At 43.1% G+C, this 25006-nt stretch overlaps 1 protein-coding gene and 2 non-coding genes across 4 annotated transcripts in view; all 3 read left to right on the top strand.

Annotated features, from left to right (window-relative positions):
- Positions 1-12369: 12369 nt before the first annotated feature.
- ACLY (ATP citrate lyase) overlaps positions 12370-25006 on the top strand; it is a 79819-nt gene continuing 67182 nt past the window's right edge. For both annotated transcript variants that reach the window (XM_069751784.1, XM_069751783.1), the window contains exon 1: positions 12370-12498. The gene's annotated coding sequence lies outside the window, so the exon portion shown is untranslated. The remainder of the gene's footprint in view (positions 12499-25006) is intronic.
- TRNAP-UGG (transfer RNA proline (anticodon UGG)) lies at positions 18712-18783 on the top strand. The gene has a single exon. It is a non-coding gene; the product is annotated as a tRNA-Pro (tRNA).
- On the top strand, positions 18874-18945 carry TRNAP-UGG (transfer RNA proline (anticodon UGG)). Its single transcript has one exon. It is a non-coding gene; the product is annotated as a tRNA-Pro (tRNA).

Genomic DNA, 25006 nt, shown 5'->3' with positions numbered 1-25006 from the left:
TATGATTTTTTATTTTTACGGTTCTGCATTATAAACTTCTGTGAAGCACTTCGTGGGTCAAAGTGCTCACCACACCTCTAGATAAGTTCCTTAGGGGGTCTACTTTCCAAAATGGTGTCACTTGTGGGGGGTTTCAATGTTTAGGCACATCAGGGGCTCTCCAAACGCAACATGGTGTCCCATCTCGATTCCAGTCAATTTTGCATTGAAAAGTCAAATGGCGCTCCTTTGCTTCCGAGCTCTGTCATGCGCCCAAACAGTGGTTTACCCCCACATATGGGGTATCGGTGTACTCAGGACAAATTGTACAACTATTTTTGGGGTCCATTTTCTCCTGTTACCCTTGGTAAAATAAAACAAATTGGAGCTGAAGTAAATTTTTTGTGAAAAAAAGTTAAATGTTCATTTTTATTTAAACATTCCAAAAATTCCTGTGAAGCACCAGAAGGGTTAATAAACTTCTTGAATATGGTTTTGACTACCTTGAGGGGTGCAGTTTTTAGAATGGTGTCACACTTGGGTGTTTTCTATCATATAGACCCCTCAAAATGACTTCAAATGAGATATGGTCCCTAAAAAAAAAATGGTGTTGTAAAAATGAGAAATTGCTCGTCAACTTTTAATCCTCATAACTCCCTAACAAAAAAAAATTTTGGTTCCAAAATTGTGCTGATGTAAAGTAAACATGTGGGAAATGTTACTTATGAAGTATTTTGTGTGACATATCTCTGTGATTTAATTGCATAAAAATTCAAAGTTGGAAAATTGCGAAATTTTCATAATTTTTGCCAAATTTCCGTTTTTTTCACAAACAAACGCAGGTACTATCAAAGAATTTGTACCACTATCATGAAGTACAATATGTCTTGAGAAAACAATGTCAGAATCACTGGGATCTGTTGAAGCGTTCCAGAGTTATAACCTCATAAAGGGACCGTGGTCAGAATTGTAAAAATTGGCCCGGTCATTAACGTGCAAACCACCCTTGGGGCTTAAGGGGTTAAGGCCAGTCTCACACGTCCAGATAATTCCGGTACCGGAAAAATCGGTACCAGAATTATCCGTGTCCGTGTGCCAGTGCATTTCTGTGGCACACGTGTGCCGCCTGTGTGCCCACTGGGTACCACACACACCGTGCCGGAGACAGCGCTAAAGTTTAGCGCTGTCCCCTGCATTTGGTGCTGAAGCCCCATTCATATCTTCCCTGCAGCAGCGTTTGCTGTAGAGAAGATATGAATAATTGTGTGTAAAATCAAGATCCAGGTCCCCACCCCCCTCCCACCCCCTGTGCGCCCGCCCTCTGTGATTAAAATACTCACCCGGCTCCCGGCTCCCTCGCAGCGTCCTCCTGGCCGCACCTTCTCCTGTATGCGGTCACGTGGGGCCGCCGATTACAGTCATGAATATGCGGCTCCATCTCCCATTGGGGTGAAGCCGCATATTCATTACTGTAAATGAGCGGCCCCACGTGACCGCTCATACAGTAGAAGGTGCAGCCAGGAGAGGACGCTGCGAGGCAGCCGGGAGCCGGGTGAGTATTTTAATCACAGCGGGGGGGGGGACCTGGATCTTGATTTTACACACAATTATTCATATCTTCTCTACAGCAAACGCTGCTGCAGAGAAGATATGAATGGCGGCTTCAGCACCAGTGGGGGGGACAGCGCTTGCAGTAGCGTTGTCTCCTGCACGGCACACGGACTGCACACAGACGACTTTAATGGGTGTAATCCGTGCGCTCCCACGAACACTGACATGTCTCCGTGTTTGGCACATGGAGACACGGTCCGCAAAAAATCAATGACATCTGCACAGATGCATTGATTTTAATGTGTCTATGTGTGTCAGTGGCTCCGGTATGTGAGGAAACTGTCACCTCACGTACCGGAGCCACTGACGTGTGAAACCGGCCTAATTTAAAGCCGATCAGACATCGTTGGCACCAAAATCAATGAGCGCAAGGATGAGGTCTCATCACCACGTGAGTAGAGATAAAGAAAAAAAACATTTTCCGGTGGCCATACATTTCTGTGGTCCAGGTGACAATATAAACCATATGAAAGTTGTCATATTAAAAGGCAACTTTAAAACATAAAAACATTGAAGGGTTTGGGAATGCAAACTTATCACAGTCTTTGATTCCCTCCACACAGGAATAAATCTGTCAAGAGGATTTATGACTTACTACAAAATCTGGAGGAATCTGTTCCAAAGACGGTGAGGGCACCAGGTCTCTGATCTTACTTGGATATTAGGACCAGGGGCGGATTATAATGAGGTCAATCTGGGCGGTAGCCCAGGGCCCAGTGGTTTATTTTATTTTTTGAGTATACTGTTTTAAATGGGGGGTGGTCCTGTTACTGTGCAGAGTGACACTGTTGCCTTTTTTTCTTCATGTGGTGTAATGTAGAAGTTGGGAAAACTTAAGTAATGTGTTCTGCAAGCGGAGCTCGAGATAAGTGTGTTATTTCCTGCAGAGACGAGTCCTGGTTGGATGAAGTGATGGCGGTATGCACTGGATGAAAGATGAAGGACTTCACCTAGAGACATCACTGGTGAGTCAGTGTGTTACCTATACACTGACACTATACACTGTATACTATATACAGAGGTCCTCTGTATAATGTCACCAGTGATCACTGTATTACCTCTACACAGACACTGCATACTAAGTACAGATCTCCTGTGAATACTGGCACTAAGGCCGGTTTCACACGTCAGTGGCTCCGGTACGTGAGGTGACAGTTTCCTCATGTACCGGAGACACTGACTCACGTAGACACATTGAAATCAACGTGTCTCTGCACATGTCAGCGTGTTTTCACGGACCGTGTGTCTGTGTGCAAAACACGGAGACATGTCAGTGTTCGTGGGAGCGCACGGATTACACAGACCCATTAAAGTCAATGGGTCCGTGTAAAACACGTACCGCACACGGACGCTGTCCGTGTGCAGTCCGTGTGCCATGCAGGAGACAGCGCTACAGTAAGCGCTGTCCCCCCCACGTGGTGCTGAAGCCGCCATTCATATCTTCTCTCCAGCAGCGTTCGCTGGATAGAAGATATGAAAAATCCTTTTTTTTTCATGTTTAAAATAAAGATCCCTGTCCCAACCCCCCTCCCACCCCCTGTGCGCCCCCCCGCTGTTAATAAAATACTCACCCGGCTCCCTCGCAGCGTCCTGTCCTCGCAGCAGCTTCTCCTGTATGAGCGGTCACGTGGTGCCGCCCATTTCAGTCATGAATATGCGGCTCCACCTCGCATAGGGATCTTTATTTTAAACACGAAAAAAAAAAAAAAAAAGGAATTTTCATATCTTCTATCCAGCGAACGCTGCTGGAGAGAAGATATGAATGGCGGCTTCAGCACCAGATGCTGGGGACAGCGCTTATCTCTAGCGCTGTCTCCTGCACGCTCCGTGTGGTACCCAGTCAGCACACGGGCGGCACACGTGTGCCGCACGTGTGCCACATGGATGGCTTACGTGAGCTCACAGACACGGATAATTCCGGTACCGATTTTTCCGGTACCGGAATTATCTGGACGTGTGAGACTGGCCTTATGGTGACAGTATTGTGTTTTTTTAATTACTGATCAGTATTGTAGTATTCAGTCACTATGTGGTGGTAATATGTGGTCTGGTCATGGTGTTGCGGTATTTGTCCCTTGTATGTGCTATTTGGTGACTTTGTGGTGGTAATATGTGGTCTGGTCATGGTGCGGTGGTATTTGTTCTTTGTATGTGATATTATTCGGTCACTGGTGGTAATATGTGGTCTGGTCATGGTGTTGTATTTGTTCCTTGTATGTGATATTGTTGGTCATTTTAAAAATTGAAAAATTAATAAAAATATACCTAAATTGTATTGCATATTTTAACAAATATTTAATAGGTTACAATAGAGTAGGGCTCAGCCAAACGTGTCTACCATGTTATGGTGGCGGCTTGAAAAATCTTTCAAGTGCCGGTTATATGTGTGATCTGGTGATGGGAACTGTTAATGTGTGATAGGTGAGAAGTGGAGTTTCACGCAGCAACTATTTTTCTGGAATAATCTGGTTCAGGTATATGATGACCCCGTCGCATGACCCTGTCACATGACCGGGGGCCCACAGAATCTAAACAGCTCGGGGCACTGGCTACCCTTAATCCACCCCTGATTGGGACGATAAAACTTTCACACCACTAATCTAATCCAATTATGGATTAATTCTCTGAGCTCAGTTTTTTTGTTTATTTAAATGTCCATTTATTATGACATGCCTCTTTAGGTTTTAAACTTGGTTTTTATTTTGTTGATTATCGAGCATGCTTTTCCAAAGAGGCCTACAAAAATAACCTGAAACTACATGAAAAGAACTATACATGTATTTAAAGTGCTTCCCCTTCGTAGAAATGTAAGACATATGAGCCAAGCACATTGTCAGATTAAAATACAACTTTTAATAAGTTCAATAAAAAAATAGAAACTATAATAAAGTAAACCATAATCATTAATGGAGACACTAATCAGGAAAGTACCTGGGTAACCAGTCATAGGTTGTACACACATGACAGATGGACTTCCCAATGAGCAACAGATGGGTGAGGCATTAATGATGGTATATACAGGCTCAGACTGGCTCAGAGGGGCATAAATGAATCAAACTCTATGCAACATATGCAACATGTGAAGACTAGGACGGCATCAAATTATTCATTTAACAAAGCACCCAGTATATTATTATATAGAAATAGACAAATTTGTGAACAAGGGTCAGGTAATCGGTCACGGTCCTGAACAGTGGGCCGCCAGAAATAATGTGGGCCCCCAAAACAATGTGGCAACCCAGTCTGACGCGCTCTCTCTCTCTCTCTCTCTCTCTCTCTCTCTCTATATATATATACTAGAGGGCAGATGATCAGAGTGATGATCCTGGCCTAGCAACAACTTAGTCCTGTGTGTCATTGCAGTATAATGTGGATCATATGTGACTGCACTATGGCCAGCTGTGTAATGGCATTTCACCAGAAAATCAAATAAAAAGTAACCTTCTCACCCATTTTCGGAGGGTAGGGACCCAGGAGACCCCAGGTAAATGCGGTGTAGCTGAGTTTAGATTCAAAACGCGCATCAATTATTATCACTTTTAAATCCCATATAAGCTGTTATCATCCTACAGATGCCAGTTAGCTCCGACCCTTACAAGGGCAGCGCCCAACTGTTTTTTAGAATAACTAGGTCTTGTTGACTTTTTTCTTCCATCAAATGAGTAATCAGGAGATTCAACTACGAGGAATTGAGTCACAGGCTAAAGGGCTTAATGACAGCGCACTGCTAAGGAAAAATTATCATGTGCTACATATCCTACTCATGGGACCACCACCTAATGGGATAAAGGGAGCTTCCAAAACTGTGTATTAACAGGTTAGGTGGAAAGAGGCCTTTACCTTTAGATAGAGACTGAATGGAGGTATGGCTATGTGTGGTTTCTAGGCATAAGGTTCAAGCCTTCTAAATGGCTAACTTCTCTGCCTAATCGGCAACTGTAGTCTTCACAAATGTTTATAAACATCACTGCTCCCATCAGCTATGGCAATTCGCTATTTTGCAGATTGGCTTGTTTTTTCCACCCAGGACAAACCTTGCACAACTACAGGTCAGTGTGGGATGTTATTGCTCCTCCGTGGTCCTATCTCAGCCTTGGGATGGCACAATTACTGACTACTACTCACCCCCATTGTTAGCTACCTTTAGCATTGGTGCCCGCTCAATATTTTGCTAACCTGGTAGTTTTTCATCCTCAACAGGGACAACGGCAGCTCATAGCAATCAGGGAAATCTTAAACAGTGATTCCCAACCTTTCTTACCCTAAAGAGAGCCTGTCATCACTATTTCTTAATGTAAAGTATTTGTTGTTCTTCATTAATCACTATTGGACGTTTTCTGATAATTAGATTTCGGTGCACAGGGGCCAGACTGGGTCTTCTCCTCTCTGTCTGTGATTCCCCGGCTCTCCGCCTGCCTCACATCTCTAAATGACAGGTCACTGCTGAGATTTCAAGCAGATCATTTAAAGACCACAAGCAAAAAGCTTGTAAACCGTCAAATGCAACCTTTCATACAGTAGAGCTGCAAGCCACATACTGCTCCTGAGCCACAGGTTGGGGACCCCTGCTCTGGAAAATAACAGTGGGGTCAATGTAATAGTTATACATTTTTGTTTGCAAGACGGTGACAGATCATTTTTCCAACTTAAATTGGTCATGTGGTGTTCATGTAATAAAAAATGCAATCAGGTTGTGAAGTCCCTTGGCAGACATTGATTGAGCGTATCCTCTGTGCTGCACTAAATGTCAGCTCTGTATAAATAACCTGTAATAAATTAAGGCAGAACTATTAAGAAAATCTCTTGCTACATAATTCTCTGCCAGGATACTGGGTGTTGGGTCTACATCACATCTTGTTTTCTTTTTTCTTTGTAAGAACAAGGTCCACTAAACTAAATGGCAATGTTATCTCTTGAGTGGCGTGCATGTCTCATATATTCTGCTGTTTCAGGAGACTGCGCACAATTTGTCTAAATCAAAACAAGCGTTTCCAACAGATGCTGTCAGGTTAGAAATCACGACTGGAAAAACAGACTGGATCAATTAGAAAACACAGCAAGAATACGTCAGCTTCCCTTCCCCCCATACCTCCTTCTTGGGAAATGTACAGTATATTGATGGCATGCAAGCGGAGGGAAGAACGCCACCTTTAATAAATAAGATTTTCATAATGGGTTGGCGTCTAAAGATGTATCCTTGTAAAATGTTTCCCAGAGTAGACTTGCTTACAGTGTTAATGGTCACAATGGCAATTGTTGTCCAAAAAAATACCAAAGCCTTAGTTTGATAACTCAAAAATTAAGGGGGAAATTTACCCTTCCACATACTCCAGTTTATTAAAAAAGTCTTTTAAAAAAATCACAAAATTTGCCTCCTAGGATAATTTTCACTATTTTTTTGTATTAAGTATGTGGGTCTTGGGCTACTTTCACACATCAGTTTTTTGGCATCAGTCACAATCCGGTGAATTAAAAAAAAAAATCTGATCTGGCGTAAATTGTGAAACACTGATGAGCCGAATCTGTTTTTTTGAGAGAGAGAGAGAGAGAGAGAGAGACTCCAGAATGGAAAATGCAGCTACGGGGCATGCTCAGTGTAAAAATACCGGAATCTGTAGTCGGATTCACTCATTTCACCTCACGTTTCATCCGTTTATCGCCAGAACTGTCGCTGTGCGGTTTTTCGCCGGACAGAAAGACGGTTCCTCTGTATGTTTCCGTCCGTTTCCGTCCGCTGGGAAAATAATTTTTGACGGATCCGGCAAAAAACGGATGAAACGTGTGGCCATCAGGCACAAACAGATCCTTTTTTTCAAAATTCGCCGGATTGTGCCTGATGGCAAAAACCTGATGTGTGAAAGTAGCCTTAGATGAAGGCGGCATGGATAATTAAATTCAAAGGGAACCTGTCATGTCCTTTGTAGCATGTAAACTGTCCCTAGTGCATTATCAGTGATGCAATGTGCATCACTAAAGGTACCGTCACACTCATCAACTTTCCAACGATCACGACCAGCGATACGACCTGGCCGTGATCGTTGGAAAGTCCTTGTGTGGTCGCTGGAGAGCTGTCACACAGACAGCTCTCCAGCGACCAACGATGCCAAAGTCCCCAGGTAACCAGGGTAAACATCGGGTTACTAAGCGCAGGGCCGCGCTTAGTAACCCTATGTTTACCCTGGTTACCATTGTAAATGTAAAAAAAAAAAAACACTACATACTTACATTCCGGTGTCTGTCACATCCCTCGCCGTCAGCTTCCCGCACTGACTGTGAGCGCCGGCCGGCCGTAAAGCAGAGCACAGTGGTGACGTCACCGCTGTGCTCTGGCTCTGCTTTACGGCCGGCGCTCACAGTCAGTGCGGGAAGCTGACGGCGAGGGACGTGACAGACACCGGAATGTAGTGTATGTAGTGTTTTTTTTTTTTTACATTTACAATGGTAACCAGGGTAAACATCGGGTTACTAAGCGCGGCCCTGCGCTTAGTAACCCGATATTTACCCTGGTTACCAGTGAACACATCGCTGGATCGGCGTCACACACGCCGATCCAGCGATGTCAGCGGGTGATCCAGCGACGAAATAAAGTTCTGGACTTTCAGTGAAGACCAGCGATGTCACAGCAGGATCCAGATCGCTGCTGCGTGTCAAACACAACGATATCGCTATCCAGGACGCTGCAACGTCATGGATCACTATCGTTATCATTGTAATGTTGTTCAGTGTGAAGGTACCTTAAGGCTGCCGTCACACTCGCAGTATTTGGTCAGTATTTTAAATCAGTATTTGTAAGCCAAAACCAGGAGTGGGACAAATAGAGGAAAAGTATAATAGAGACATATGTCACCACTTCTGCATTTATCACCCACTCCTGGTTTTGGCTTACAAATACTGATGTAAAATACTGACCAAATACTGCTAGTGTGACGGCAGCCTAACACGCTTTTTTCATTAAAAATGGCAGTCTGATCATGTGGAAAAAGCACTTTATATAGTTATAGTTTACCTGCTCATTTCGTCATAGCGGTGTGCTTCATTGGGTTCAGTCACGGTTGTCGCCACCCACGCAATTTAAATGTTGTTTCTGGGGTTGCGGCAACTTCACTCAAATCTGATCTGAAAATCCTGCTCTTGTGCAGTGTATCATGGAGCCGCGCTTGTGCAATGTCGATCGGGGAGCAGCACAAACGCCGTGAAGAGTGGCTCCCCGATCTTCCTCCATGAAGAGTGGCTCCCCGATCTTCTTCCATGAAGAGTGGCTCCCCGATCTTCCTCCATGAAGAGTGGCTCCCCGATCTTCCTCCATGAAGAGTGGCTCCCCGATCTTGCTCCATGAAGAGTGGCTCCGGCCGCAGTCAGTGAAGCTGGGTAATACAGTTTCAGTGCGCACACAAGGGGAGTCGCTCATCCTAACACCGCTCCCCGACCGACACTGCGCAAGCGCGGCTCCATGATATACTGTGCAAGCTGAGTGTAGTCCAATTTCCGTGGTCACACAGAATGGAGAAGATGGAGAATTTTTTTTTTCCATCTTCTCCTCATCCAAGAGAATCGGATCACACCATGATCACATTCTGATCACAGATAGATTAGATTGTGATTAGAAAAATCTGCCGATTCTCTCACATAAGAGAATTTACGGTCGTCTGCACGTGCCCTAAATAAGAAAAAAGTTGCATTCCAGCTCCAAGGTTAAATTAAAAAATGCTTTATTAAATCTCAGCTCAGATCAGGACCGCAATTGTGGTTGACACGTGTTGCTCTTTCTCTTTTCTTTTTGATACAAGCCTAGTGCCATGCAATTAATTTAGCATTTATTTAATACTGCATTTTTGAATTTTACCTTGGAGCTGTAACTCAACTCTTTTCTTGTATATGCATACATTTGATCAGGATGGATGATCCAAATTGGTGATCTGACCTTTCCCACTCCATTTGATTTGCCCTAAATGTTTAAAGGGAACCTGTCACCCCAAAATGGAAGTTGAGCTAAGCCCACCAGCATCAGGGGCTTATCTACAGCATTCTGTAATGCTGTAGATAAGCCCCTGATGTATCCTGAAAGATGAGAAAAAGAGGTTAGATTATACTCACCCAGGGGCGGTCCCGGTCTGGTTCTGGTCTGATCGGTGTCGCGGGCCTCCAATCTTCTTACGATGATGTCCTCTTGTTGTATTCACGCTGTGACTCTGGCTGCAGTGCGCAGGCGCTGGGCCTCTCTGACCTTTCCCGGCACCTGCGCACTGCAGTACTTTGCTCTGCCCTCAACAGGGCAGACAAAGTACGCCTGCGCCGAAGCCGCAGCATGAAGACAAGAAGAGGATGTCATCTGATGGAGATAGGAGGCACCGGACCGCAACGCCCATCAAACCGGATCGGGACCACCCCTGGGTGAGTATAATTTAACCACTTTTTCTCATCTTTCAAGATACATTGGGGGCTTATCTACAGCAGGGGTCCCCAACTCCAGTCCTCAAGGCCCACCAACAGGTCATGTTTTCAGGATTTCCTTAGTATTGCCCAGGTGATAATTGCATTACCTGTGCAAAACAAAGGAAAACCTGGAAACATGATCTGTTGGTGGGCCTTGAGGACTGGAGTTGGGGAACACTGATCTACAGCATTACAGAATGCTGTAGATAAGCCCCTGAGGCTGGTGGGCTTAGCTCACCTTCGATTTTGGGTGTGACAGGTTCCCTTTAAGCAGCAGAAACCACACTTGAAATTATTACAATTTTGTTATTAGTATTATATTTGTATTGATGACCGCTCTTTGTTTCGAAAATTGGGTAAATCTATGTACTACACAATAATAAAAACATAATAAAAAAAACGAAAAAAGTGTTCATCATGTAAATGCTGTCATGTAAAATGGGGTGGAGCAGAAAAGTATGTTCCCCTATTACTAATGATTCACAAAGAATCCAGGTAAGGCTAGAGAAGACAGACTGCATTCCTGACCACAGTTGTCTAACACACAATCAGTTATCGTATTGTGCGATACGAACATATCCCTCATCTGCCATTAGACACAGCCACCATTGATGGCACTGAAGGGACATTTGTTCTCAAAGGCGTCAATAAAGGAGACTCCCATAGCTAAAATAAAATTTGTTGTTTCATACAAATCCAAACTGATAGGAAAGTGCTGTACAAGTTTCTTCTCCCTTTCCTTGAAAGGACAAATGGGTTGCATGATCATTGGCTATTTCCTTTCAATGTCCAACATTTAGCATTTTAATGAACACAAGAGGATCCAAAGATTTCTGTAAAGTATACTCTTAACAAATGTTAACCAAAAGTGGAGACTCTTTTATTGAGGATAATTTAAGATGGACAGTAGACCTCATCTAATGCAGTTAAAGGCTCAACAGAATTGAAAGATATAACTTACTGATTGCTGGACATCTGACAGCTGAGACCTTCACCAATTCTAATGAGGCTCTAGATCCTGAGATTGGGGTTCCATAGAGTCCCATCAAGATGGAGTAGAGGTGCGCATGCTCAACCTCTGCTCCATTCATTGGCGTGAGATTGCAGGAGTAGAGTCCCGGCTGTTGGACCCCCGTGGAGAGGGATTCAATTCTGGGAATACACCTTTTCGAACAAAGTGCACATGCTCAACCACTGCTCCATTCATGACCAATGGGAATGCTGGCATTGCACACGGATAACATACGGATCACCATATGGAGAACATTTGTGCGATTCTCGAGAGACAAAGTCGGACAGATTTTTTATATATTGTGACTCCAGCCGAACTCTGACTTTTTATGAAAAAGGTGGTGGAGACAATGCCGATTATGCTAATGACACTCGGCTCAAACTCTGGGATCACACTTAATTTCTCCATCTTCACCATTGTCTCATGTTTTACATGCACCCATAGACATGTATGGGTGCGTGAGATCTAAATATAAGAGCCGCTCGCAGCATGCTGCACTTGTATTCTCATACTGAATCGGCATGAGAAAATAGTCCCAGATCTGAGCTGCCCCATGGTATAACACTGGGTCAACTGCTGGCCAATAGAACATTGCATAGCACGAGTGTGAGAGAGCCCTTACAATGATTTCTGTGATAGCTCTTTAAGGGGACAACTATGTAAAATGTTCCCAATAGTAAAGATCACATTTAGTCAGAACTAACAACCAGGAAAGTGAGATTTTTTTTAGCGTTTCACAGAAATAGAAAAATATGGCTGATTTATTACAAAAAATAAAAATAATATATATATATATATATATATATATATATACATATATATATATATATATATATATATATATATATATATATATATATATATATATATTAAAGTGTCACCAGTATCTGTAAATTGTTAATAGTATTGCAGCTCAGAACTATTGAAGTAGGTTTAGTTACAATATCACAAACAACCTGTAGACGGCTGTGGCAAAGTTTTAAGAAGCAGCCATTTTTTTTTTAATTATTATTCTGTGCAACCCCTTTAAGAAACCTCTCCTGAAGGTGAGCGATTTACAAATCTTGTAAGGTTTGATACTTTGATACTTTTTAATAAACTGTAATATATATGTATATATATAGATAAACAAAAAGCAGCTCTATATAGTCATTATGTGACCCCCATATTTGTACTACAAAGCTATATAGACCTAATAGATCGCAAGACTACATCTCCCAAACGCCCTTGCGGCATCCTGGTGACGTGTCAGGGGCGGCTCCTTTCTATGGCCAGTATGTATCCGATTGGTCGGTAGTTGTCAGACAGTACACGTGGTGTGGGCTGAGCCAATAGGAGAATCGCTAGGTGATGTACCCATGTCAGCAGATGGTGAGGAGAGGCACTGTAGGAAGAGGGGGCTCCGAGGCAGCAACAAAAGAGAAGGAGCTGCCAGAGACCTACAGACAGGACAGCAGAGCCGGGTGAGTGCTGCTGCGTCACTGCAGGACGGGCTGTGCCGTAGGTGACCATGACTAGTCATTGTCCGGGGCGCAGGGCTGGCTCTCCTCCGCCTGGCACTTTGGGTTCTTGCACACTGGGGTTTGCCACTGTGTATACTGGTCCTGTTTTTGGGCTGGCGCAGTGTTCTGTGCCCATCACTTCCTGCCTCCTGTGATGGCACCCAGGTATCATGATGCCAGGCCATGGGTAACCCCTCTCTGCCCAGTCTCACTATTCCAATCCCCACAGAAGTTTATAGTAGTTGTTCCTGTTTAGGAAAGTCTCAGTGTAGAAAGCCACCTTGCAGCCCAGAGGTTGAGATCAGGGCATAACCCTAAGCCTTGGCCCTATCCGCTGACACAGGGCCCCAGGTGTCACAGGCAGGTACCATCTGACCGGTCTGCATCCTGTCCAACAGCTTCTGTGGGTATAGACACTCACTCTATACATTGGGCTCCAGCCAAATAGAAATGACCGGTACGGAGGAGCGGGCCCTGCCCTTGTGGGGGTACAGTCACCAGGATGATGGGGGGAGACAGTCGTTAGGGGCTTATGCAGCATCAGTGGTGGTCTTTGCCGGCCGTAAGCTTTCTTGGAGGGGTGCGTTTTCGAGTTCCATCTGAAAGTTCTAAGTGTGGTGGATTTGTGTTTGATAGAGACGCAATGAATAAGACATGACTTTTCCTCATTAAAGCCCTTGATCTGCAGTCGTCCTGCCCTCCACGTGTTCACGGCTGAGATTATCTGAAATGTTCCTGGTGTACGGTGGTGTATAGTACAGCGGTAGTATAATTGTCCTCTTATACAGTTTGCTGTATGTTATTATAATAGTAGCATCCATGTCAGTTAATATGTGTGGTTTCTGTGTACAGTGACCCAGAGGTGTATGGATTTATAGATTGTACATAATGTAATGCTGATCTGTGGACTCTTATGGGTTAGATCTCCCCTTTTCATAGTCTATTTTTGGGTTTGCGGGTAAGTGACCTTAGCAGACGCTCCTTCTCTAGGTACCCAGCCTTGTTTTTCATCTCACAGATTCTCTCAGCTAAGGGGTCTGTCTAGGCGACTTGCGCTCTTTAATGTATAACTTAAGGCAAACCTGAAAATTCAGGTTTGACCAGTATTGAGCACAATCTTTCTCCCCCCCCCCCTCTTGAGTCAGTTGCAGGAGTCAAGGCAACAGAGATCTTGGCCACATATCAACTTGTATATACAATATGTGCATATATGATACAATACAGTATATTGATCTCAAGGGAAATTGTAGATTTCTTACCTCATTCACAAAACAGCTTGTATAGATAGACAAATATTTTTTTTTTTTTTATATAATCGGTCCAGTTTTATAAATTAACCTTTTGTGTCTTATTCACTAGATTACATATAGTTGTTCTGCAGCGCTTGTCAGCGGCTGCTACACGTTGGATGGAGCTGCCTAGTGCAGTTGTTAATTGTTCACATTCTAGTAACATTTCAGGATAGATCATCAATGAACCTGTGAACAGATATCCCCTCTAATGATCCATGGATTCCCGACTTTTGGGATCCCCACCAGTTCTCAGAATGTAGGGCCTGCTGCGTTGTATTGACATCACGGTTATTTATCTGTAAGGATCGCCTAACCAGCTCTTAATTTTCCTGATAAGTTGGACTCCCAGCGGTCATAGGGTGATGGCGTGTTCTAGCTATATGCCATCACTAACTATGAAAAATACTGGTTTTCAGTTAAAGACACATACAATCATGAAAATAATCTGGAGGATCCTTGGGAAATGTTTCCCTTTTTTCCTTGTATTGAGATCCAGTCCCCTTTTTCATCTATAGCGACCTATGGGAGCTCAGAACTCCCAATTGTATAAGAGTCTAGTTATTTTTCCTTTTTTTATAATCCCAGGATTTTTGAGTTCAACATGTATCTAGTTGTTAATATGTGCTTCTCAAGCTCTGCTTTTCCTTATAAATAATCTTTATTATTATATAGCGCTAACATATTCCGCAGCGCTTTCCAGTTTGCACACATTATCATCGTTGTTCCCGATGGGGCTCACAATCTAAATTCCCTATCAGTATGTCTTTGGAATGTGGGAGGAAACCGGAGTGCCCGGAGGAAACCCACGCAAACACGGGGAGAACATACAAAGTCTTTGCAGATGTTGTCCAAGGTGGGGTTTGAACCCAGGACTCAAGCGCTGCAAGGCTGCTGTGCCAACCACTGAGCCACCGTGCTTCCTTTCGGATGCTTAGGCTGTGTGCACACACTGAGAATTCGCTGCAGATTTTTCTACTGCAGAGACCAGAGTGTTGGCAGGAATAGCACTGCGAATATGATAGTTTTTTACTTGCCCCCCCCCCCCATTCATTTGAAAGGGTGAAAAATCCTGCAGAAATGCTGACAAAATTGACATGCTGGAGATATGAAAAAAAAAAAACGCGTGGTTCAAATCTGCTAGGTAAAATTGTTTTTTTTTTTCCTGTGGCAAAAAAAAGAAGAAAATTACTGTTTTTTTTCCTTTTGTATTTAGTTTCTAAGGCCAGTAACACACTTCGTCTGTACACTTAATCTATAGTATGTTCATCTGGCAAGTTTTCTTGACATTTTATTGTTCCCATAACACCCCACAGTAAATTGGATGGAGACCAAAGTGTTCTTGCATACCATTTCTTTAATTTTATAAAGCTAAGTTCCCATGATGATTTTTTTTTTTTAATGCTGTGTATTTGCTAAAAATAAAATGGCAGTACCCTATTTTACTTAATGAGTGCAAAAAATCTGCAACATCAAAATCTCATCTTGGGAATCTAGTCCTAGAAGGCACAGCAGATTGCACTTTCCTATACAGAGGGCCGATGCAAAGAAATGTATACCATGCAGTATGTGTTTTTTTTTTTTTTTTTTTTTTACAGTGGGAACTTATTGTGGCCAGATGCCGTGGTATCCATCCTGTCGGGTGTATACCTCCTGTGTTTAGAGCACAGGCCAAATGTATAGCTATCTCGAACATGATGAATGTGTCACGTTGGTTCTTATTCTAAAACATCAGGTTCTCATTTTAGTGTTTAGGAGCAAAATAAAGACTTCAAAATCGATGATATTGGCCACCACATTGGTGTCTATAATAAGTATCTAGGACGTAATATCTTGCACATGTTTCTGTGACATAGCTTGATGGTCACAAGGTGTGCCTGGGAGGGTGACCTTGTTCTGAAGATGTTCCTTTATGATCATTCCAGGCAGTCCTATTCTTGTAATCCAAGAATGCAAAATGCACATCTCCACCTATCATAAGTGTAATCATTGGTGCAATCTAAATCTGTGGTTAAAAAAAGATTGATGAGAAAGGCTGGAGTCACACTCAGCGTAATACAATACGGTCCGTATATTACGGCCGTAATAGGCTGAAAAGTCCCCAAAATAGTGGTCCGTAGCTCCTCCGTAGGCAGGGTGTTTCAGCGTTTTTTTGCGTATGGCATCCGTGCTGCGTGTTTTTCTCGCAGGCTTGCAAAACCAACATACGGCTATACAAGGGATCCATGTGTAAAATAACAAAACAAAAAAAAAACCATATATATATATATATATATATATGTGTGTATATATCAGTAGACACATATATGTATATATTATTACTTCATACAGCGCTAGATCGCTTTAAAGCCAGTAATTCAATTACCGGCTTTTTCTTTCTCCTTCCTAAAACCCGACATGATATGAGACCTGCAGTAAACCATCTCATATCACCTTTTTTTTTTTTTGCATATTCCACACTACTAATGTTAGTAGTGTGTATATGCAAAATTTGGCCATTCTAGCTATTAAATTAAAGGGTTAAATGGCGGAAAAAATTGGCGTTGGCTCCCGCGCAATTTTCTCCGCCAGAGTAGTAAAGCCAGTGACTGAGGGCAAATATTAATAGCCTGGAGAGGGTCCATGGTCATATGAGGACAACCAGCAGAGGGCGCCTCTTATGAATTCGAGCCTGGGAGCTTTCTAGGAAAGTTCCCACGATCTAGGAACAACCAGCAGAGGGCGCCTCACCGCAAATGAAGGTAAATATAGGTCATTGACCTACTTTACCTTCATTCTCTGGGGTTTTGCAGCAAGGAGCAGCGCTGCATTAGCAGAGCTCCTTGCTGCAAAATATTTTAACCCCTTCAGATGGATTTACATCGTGGGACCTTACAGATCTTCGGAAGGTCTGTATATTGTTGGTTTATTATTTTTACTTTGTTACAGAGCGAGGGTCTTCAGAAGGATTGAGCGTAGAATAAATTATTACAACAACCTTTGTTTTTATTTCATTTAAATAATTTTTAATAATGTGTTTTTTTTTTTTAACCCTTTACTAGTATTGGAGTAATAATGGATAGGTGTCATAATTGACGCCTCTCTATTATTAATCTGGCTTAATGTCACCTTACAATAGCAAGGTGACATTAACCCTTCATTACCCCATATCCCACCGCTACACGGGAATGGGAAGAGAGTGGCCAAGTGCCAGAATAGGCGCATCTTCCAGATGTGCCTTTTCTGGGGTGGCTGGGGGCAGGTGTTTTTAGCCAGGGGGGGGGGGGGGCAATAACCGTGGACCCTCTCCAGGCTATTAATATCTGCCCTCAGTCACTGGCTTTACTACTCTGGCAGAGAAAATTGCGCGGGAGCCCACGCCAATTTTTTCCGCCATTTAACCCTTTAATTTAATAGCTAGAACGGCCAAATTTTGCATATACACACTACTAACATTAGTAGTGTGGAATATGCAAAAAAACGGGGATATGAGATGGTTTACTGTATGTAAACCATGTCTCAAATCATGTCGGGTTTAGGAAGGAGAAAGCAAAAGCCGGCAATTGAATTACCGGCTTTAAAGCTATCTAGCGCTGTATGAAGTAATAATAAATATATATATATATAATCTCTATCCTATTCTAATGTGTACACATTCATTCTACCTATTCTAATGTAAGCTGTCAGTGTGATTTTTACTGTACACCGCACTGAATTGCCGGCTTTTCTCTCTAACACCGCTGCGTATTTCTCGCAAGTCACACTGCTGGTCCGTGTGTAATCCGTATTTTTGGGGCATCCATAGACTTTCATTGGCGTTTTTTTGCGCAATACGGTGACAAACGCAGCATGCTGCGATTTTCTATGGCCGTAGAAAGCCGTATAATACTGATCAGTAAAATACGGCAGATAGGAGCAGGGGCATAGAGAATAATTGTGCCATTTGTTTTACGGACGTATTTTCTGCGCTTTTACGTCAGTAAAACTCGCTAGTGTGACTCCAACCAAACTCTCAGTAAAGGTGCCTATGCATCTCGGATGACTGTCCACCGATCAAGATGCTACTTGGTGGCTAGACGAAATTCTTGAACTTGTTCAAACCTTGGCCATAGCGTGGCACTTATACCTCTTAGGCTGGGGCTAAACAGCAGCTTTGGTCACGACACAGGTCACATTGAACAGACTCTGTGTCCCTTTTACGTTGCATCGTAGTGAAGATGATTGGGGCGCATTGCGAACTGCAGGTTCCTGTGATAAGCAAATCGCAAGAAATCCAGCCAGTTCTGACTTTGTGACTTTTTCATCATGGTTCCCCCATGTAATGCAGTCACAATGCATCTCCAATGTAGCGATGGCACAAAGCGATCTATGGCCGCATGATCTGTCGTGGCCAAAGTCACTGTTGGGTAAGGCGTTAGTGTTGTGAGTGCTTCATTTGCCCCTCATTTTGCATGAAGCAAAAGCAAGTTAACCCGTTTAATTTCCCTTTTCTGTTACCCGGTAGCCTGCCTCTGTTCTACATATGGGCTGCTTTTGATATTGCCGTCCAGTTTTCCTGTGTCGCTATTTGATATGACAATATGATGCCAGTATTCTAAAATGCTGCTGATGGTCCTGCTGGCAGTAGTTTGGATTCACTCGTGGCCTCTAAGGAATTATGTAAAGCACAAAGAGCCATCACTTCACCAGAGTGTTTTTACACTAACTAAGTCGGTATTTCATGGCCTATCCTATATAATTCAATACTTCTAAAGTTTACAGAACTTTTCCCCCGGCTGCAAGATTCTGCAAAACTCTGATTGTCCTGCAGACCTCAAGCAGCTGTTGGGCTACTACCTATAACACGTCAACGTCCTGCAGGCAGCGCTATGATGCCACTACATTCTGTCTACACTACATTGTCGCTGGCTCCTTGGTCTAGGGGTATGATTCTTGCTTTGGGTGCGAGAGGTCCCGGGTTCAAATCCCGGACGAGCCCATGCTTGTGGAAAGCTTTGACGCAGGTCTCTTGCATGCTGTGCTTCCTCCTGCAGGCCGGTCCATCGCATGGATTTTCTACTCCGTCGCTGGCTCGTTGGTCTAGGGGTATGATTCTCGCTTTGGGTGCGAGAGGTCCCGGGTTCAAATCCCGGACGAGCCCATGCTTGTGGAAAGCTTTGACGCAGGTCTCTTGCATGCTGTGCTTCCTCCTGCGGGCTGGTCCATCGCATGGATTTTCTCTGGATGGACAAATGTCTTTTTTCGGCCTTACTAACTATGTTACTATCAATTATTAGGTTCTGTAGAAGGACGTAGATCTGGGTATTTATTATGATGGAATATAGGCTGAACTGGATGGACAAATGTCTTTTTTCGGCCTTACTAACTATGTTACTATGTTACTATGTTACATTCTGCCGCATGTGTCGTCCCTCTCTGGGTGCAGGGGAGAAAAGAACTCTATTTGTGATGAGCAAGTATACGGTACTCGTTTCCCCGAGCATGCTCAGGTGACCTCCAAGTATTTGTTAGTATTCGGAGATTTAGTTTTCATCACCGCAGCTGCATGATTTACAACTAGTAGCCAGCCTGAGTACAAGTGGGGGTTGCCTGGTTGCTAGGGAGTCCCCACATGTATTCAAACTGTCTAACAGTCACAAATCATCCAGCTGCTGCGAGTAAAACTAAATCTCCGAGCAGTCATAAATTACTCGGAGATCACCCGAGTGTGCTCCGGAAAACCCGAGCAACGAGTACACTCGCTCATCACTAAATGCTATCGCTCAGATTAGGCTAGTATAACTTTTTTATTTTTTGTGGGGAGTATCGCAAAGGTGGCATTAAGGTGAGGAGAGTGAGTCAGTGCTGATTGGCTGCAAGGATCACGTGACATAGCAATGTCATGTGATCCCCCTGGAATTGCGCTGGCACCGTAGGGCAGTATAAGTTATTTGTGGGAAACCATGCATGTTGAATAGGGGTTGTCGGAGTAGTGGGTAGCTCCTTTTTAAAGCGGTTGTCTGGTCCAAACTGATAAGTCTGAGTTAACTCCGTTCCTGGGTCAGACACCGGTGAATACCTACAGTGCGTACGCTTGGGTGATTCATAAGTCTGCAGTCACTGTGCGTGACTGCAGACTTATCTTTTTGGACTGGACAACCCCTTTAAGTGCACACTCATTATTACAGGGTTATGAGTTGCTTAAAGGGAATCTCTGAGCTCAGACTATTAAAATAAAGTACAGGTGCTTGGTGCACCATGGCGTGGACAGTCAGTTGAGTGCACCTTCCCACCTGCTTGTTTTCTATCAATTTCTGCCGTTCTGTGGGTCTTTAAAGCCAGAGCTGTCAATCAAAGATGAGGGCGGGTGGAGATTGCGGTAAAACAAGCAGGTGGGGGAAGGTGCACTTGACACTTTGAATATAAATTCCCCCTGCATTGAAGAGACATTTTCCACGTCATTTTTCCATTTAATACGACAATTTGCTAGAAGTTCTTAATCTTATCTGAGCAATACTTGATCATAAATCGCTGAAGTGTTTTTACTCCTCCCGCAGTGTAAAAACATCATTATAATAATAAATATTTATGCATATTCAAACTTTGCTTTCTGCACATTTAGGCAAATCTAAGTACATTAGTGCTGTGCTCCATGGAAAGTTTATGCAAACTTCTGTTTCTGTCCAGTGATGGCACAGCAGGATGGATAATGTAGCCCTAATGACTTGTACAGGTCACTCTACTGCCATGTATTGTATAATTTCTCAATACTCCTTGGCCACATTTGGGAAGATTTACGGAGCAATGTGCACCAAAAAAATGTAGAATATGGTAGAAGACATGACACTTTTTTTTAATGATTAACTTAGCCCCTCTCCTTTTGTCTTGATGCTTTGCTGAGAATCGTCATAAATTGGGCAAGATCCTTATTTTTCTATAATGAAACTTTTCTGGTTCCTAGCGATTAATCAAGTGAGCTTGGATCCCTTGTCCTGTTTATGGTGGCAGCCTGCACACTCCCACAATGGTCCATTCAACTCTGTGGCACAGTTATATGTGCCTAAAATATAGTATTATTCAAGCATGCGCAGAAGTTGATCATAGGTGCTCGTAGTCACATTTGTGGATCTTGCTCCATCCGGGAGTATGTTTGTGTGTAATAAGTGTGTGTTTGTATATAATTTTTATTTCTATAGCGCCAAATCATTTCACAGCACTTTACAATTCAGTGAGAACTTGTACAAACAGTATAAGACATTATAGAGTAACACATAGTCCAGCAGATACCAAGAGGAGTGAGGATCCTGCTCGTAAGCTTACAATCTATGAGGAAATGGGGGAGACACAAAAGGTAACAAAAAACGCTTGTCGTGTAAGGTCCAGCCATCAATATAATAAAGGGGGGCATTCAGCTAACGCTACATGAAGTAATAACCAGACAATATGTGTACAAGTACAGATACAAAGTGCTTATGGAGAACATGGAATAGTTGGTTAGATACGCCATTCTAAAGAAATGTGTTTTTAGGGCATGAATAAAACTATGGAGACTGGGAATTAATCGGATTATCTAGGGTATTGCATTCCAGAAAACTGGTGCAGCAGGAGAGACGTCCTAGAGACCGAAATGGGAGATTCGGAATATAAAGGAGCAGCTCTCGCCAGAATGTGTGAGAGTTCACCTAAATAATGACCCATATACACATAGCAATTATTATTCTAATGCAAATGATGAACTGTCCTAATATATCATTTCATGTTAATGAGCTAAAACCATAGTTTAGAATTCAATTTTGCATCTATAACTATGTAAATGATGCCTCTGCCCATTCAGTGAAACACTGAATTGAACAGGACTACAGCGAGTGTAATAGTAAACCACCAATTCAATTATCTGTCATTGTGCAAAAAATGATTTGGGCTCTAAAGGTATGTTCACACTCCACAATCCATATTCACCTTTGAGCTAAAGATGGAAAATGTGTTTAGAGATAAAGTCCCTACTAACCAGAATCCCTCAATGTCTGTCCACTATTTCATCCTTCTTCTCTGCTAGATTTCTGAAACTTAACATGGACAAAACAGAATTCATCATCTTTCCCCATCTCACGTGACTCCCCTCCCCCCCCCCCCCCCCAATGAACATATCCATTACAGTAAATGGCTGCCTACTCTCCCCAGTCCCACAACCTCGCTGCCTCGGGGTAATCCTTGACGCTGATCTCTCCTTCAATCGACATATCCAAGCCCTTTCCACTTCCTGCCGACTTCAACTCAAAAATATTTCCCGAATCCGTTCATTCCTCAACCAAGAATCTGCAAAAACCCTAGTCCATGCCCTCCTCATCTCTCGCCTTGACTACTGCAACCTCCTGCTCTGTGGCCTCCCCTCTAACACTCTCGCACCCCTCCAATCTATTCTAAACTCTGCTGCCCGACTAATCCACCTGTTCCCCGCTATTCTCCAGCTTCTCCCCTCTGTCAATCCCTGCACTGGCTCCCCATCACCCAGAGACTCCAGTACAAAACCCTAACCATGACGTACAAAGCCATCCACAACCTGTATCCTCCATACATCTGTGACCTCGTCTCCCGGTACTTACCTACACGCAACCTCCGATCCTCACAAGATCTCCTTCTCTACTCCCCTCTTATCTCCTCTTCCCACAATCGTATACAAGATTTCTCTCGTGCATCACCACAACTCTGGAACTCTCTATCACAACTTATCAGACTCTCACCTATTACCGAAACCTTCAAAAAGAACCTGAAGACCTACCTCTTCCGGCAAGCCTGCAACCTGCAGTAACCACCGATCGACCAAACCGCTGCATGACCAGCTCTATCCTCACCTACTGTATCCTCACCCATCCCTTGTAGATTGTGAGCCTTCACGGGCAGGGTCCTCATTCCTCCTGTACCAGTTATGACTTGTATTGTTTAAGATTAACATGTAAAGCGCAATGGAATAATTGGCGCCATAATAATAATAAATAGTCAAATAAATCTTTGTTTTAACAATCTTGTAGTAATCCTGATTAATAAGTTCTATGTATTAAGTCAGAAAGATGGTCTGGGAGATTTCGGCACGAAGCTGCAGAATTGTAAAGGCATCGCTGGACTAGTACAAGATAGGAGATGCAATGTATTTCAGATAAGCCCCGTATACATCATAGTCTTCTGACCGTTGGTTTGGTCGATCAAGTGGTCTACAACTCTCCCATACTGAGGAGCTGCTGCCACTCCTCTGCCAGCAACATACCTCAATTCAGACATGTCTGACCTTTCTGTCCCATTACATTTATCAGGGAACACATACACATTAGGCTGTTCTTCAGACTAATCTTTATCGTGCTTTCAGCTGATCTTTGTGTGTGTGGAGGTCTTTACATAAAGTGACCCTCCACCCATGGGACTGAAAAGTTACTATACATTTCCCATATATTGCTACCATACTTGGTGCACTCCGCTTTCCTCCCTCTGCCCCACCACTTAGATTTGCTTTCTACTTTCCTTTGCTTCCAAGACGTCACCTGCCATAGTAAGTGTAGACCATATCTTGCGTTTCTTTCTGTGCTGTTTGATAGTAAAGCTGGGGAGGTGTGGATCAGACTTCTAACTGCACTCACCATTCCACTGCGATGGGCATCTTGGAAGCAAAAGGGAGCAACGTTGATTTGAATATAGGAGGCAAACTGAGGAAAAGGTACTTAGACTATACATGTGGAATGTTACTTTTTCAATCCCCATTTGGATGGTCACATAATGCAGATCTCTCACCAAATTTCACAATTTAGACTGCATTATTAAATAAAATTATTATACCGGCGGAAGCTTCTGTTCTTACTTAATAAACTAATGCCAAAATCAGTACATAATCTTTATTTAAAGTTTGTTCCCCTGATCTTTAAACTGAGCGTTTTATGAATCCAGCTCTGTCCATACTCCTAAAATGCTCAGTTTATTTTTAGTAATACCAAGTTGTTATAATGTGAATTTTCCTAGTAAGAACATCAACCTCGTCAGGTCTGAGGGAGTTATGTAATGTATACAGTTTGTCCAGCCACATATCCCCCTCTAAAGGGGTATTCTGGTATGAATTTATAATCCATTCACTGGATTGGGGTAACCAATAGGAATTCAGTCACCATACAATAATTGGTGGGGGTTTTGGTGATCAGTCGCCCACCTATCTAATAGAATTCACCTACAATGCCTTGCGAAAGTATTCGGCCCCCTTGAACTTTTCAATCTTTTCCCACATATCATGCTTCAAACATAAAGATACCAAATGTAAATATTTGGTGAAGAATCAACAAGTGGAACACAATTGTGAAGTTCAAAGAAATTTATTAGTTATTTTAAAATTTTGTGGAAATTTAAAAACTGAAAAGTGGGGCATGCAATATTATTCGGCCCCTTCACTTTCAGTGCAGCAAACTCACTCCAGAAGTTCATTGTGGATCTCTGAATGATCCAATGTTGTCCTAAATGCCTAATGATGATAAATATAATCCACCTGTGTGTAATCAAGTCTCCGTATAAATGCACCTGCTCTGTGGTAGTCTCAGGGTTCTGTTTGAAGCACATAGAGCATCATGAAGACCAAGGAACACAACAGGCAGGTCCGTGATACTGTTGTGGAGAAGTTTAAAGCCGGATTTGGATACAAAATGATTTCCAAAACTTTAAATATCCCAAGGAGCACTGTGCAAGGGATCATATTGAAATGGAAGGAGTACCATACCACTGCAAATCTACCAAGACCCGGCCGTCCCTCTAAACTTTCATCTCAAACAAGGAGAAGACTGATCAGAGATGCAGCCAAGAGGCCCATGATCATTCTGGATGAACTGCAGAGATCTACAGCTGAGGTGGGACAGTTTGTCCATAGGTCAACAATCAGTCGTACACTGCACAAATCTAGCCTTTATGGAATAGTGGCAAGAAGAAAGCCATTTCTCAAAGATATCCATAAAAAATGTTGTTTGCAGAAAGCCACCTGGGAGACACACCATATATGTCAAAGGTGGTGTTCCGGTCAGATGAAACCAAAACCAAACTTTTTGGCAACAATGCCAAACTATATGTTTGGCGTAAAGGCAACACAGCTCATCACCCTGAACACACCATCCCCACTGTCAAACATGGTGGTGGCAGCATCATGGTTTGGGCCTGCTTTTCTTCAGCAGGGACAGGGAAGATGGTTAAAATTGATGGGA

Source organism: Ranitomeya imitator, chromosome 2 (genome assembly GCF_032444005.1).
Source record: "Ranitomeya imitator isolate aRanImi1 chromosome 2, aRanImi1.pri, whole genome shotgun sequence".
Classification (NCBI taxonomy): Eukaryota; Metazoa; Chordata; class Amphibia; order Anura; family Dendrobatidae; genus Ranitomeya; species Ranitomeya imitator.
This window is presented reverse-complemented; position numbering and strand designations above follow the sequence as displayed.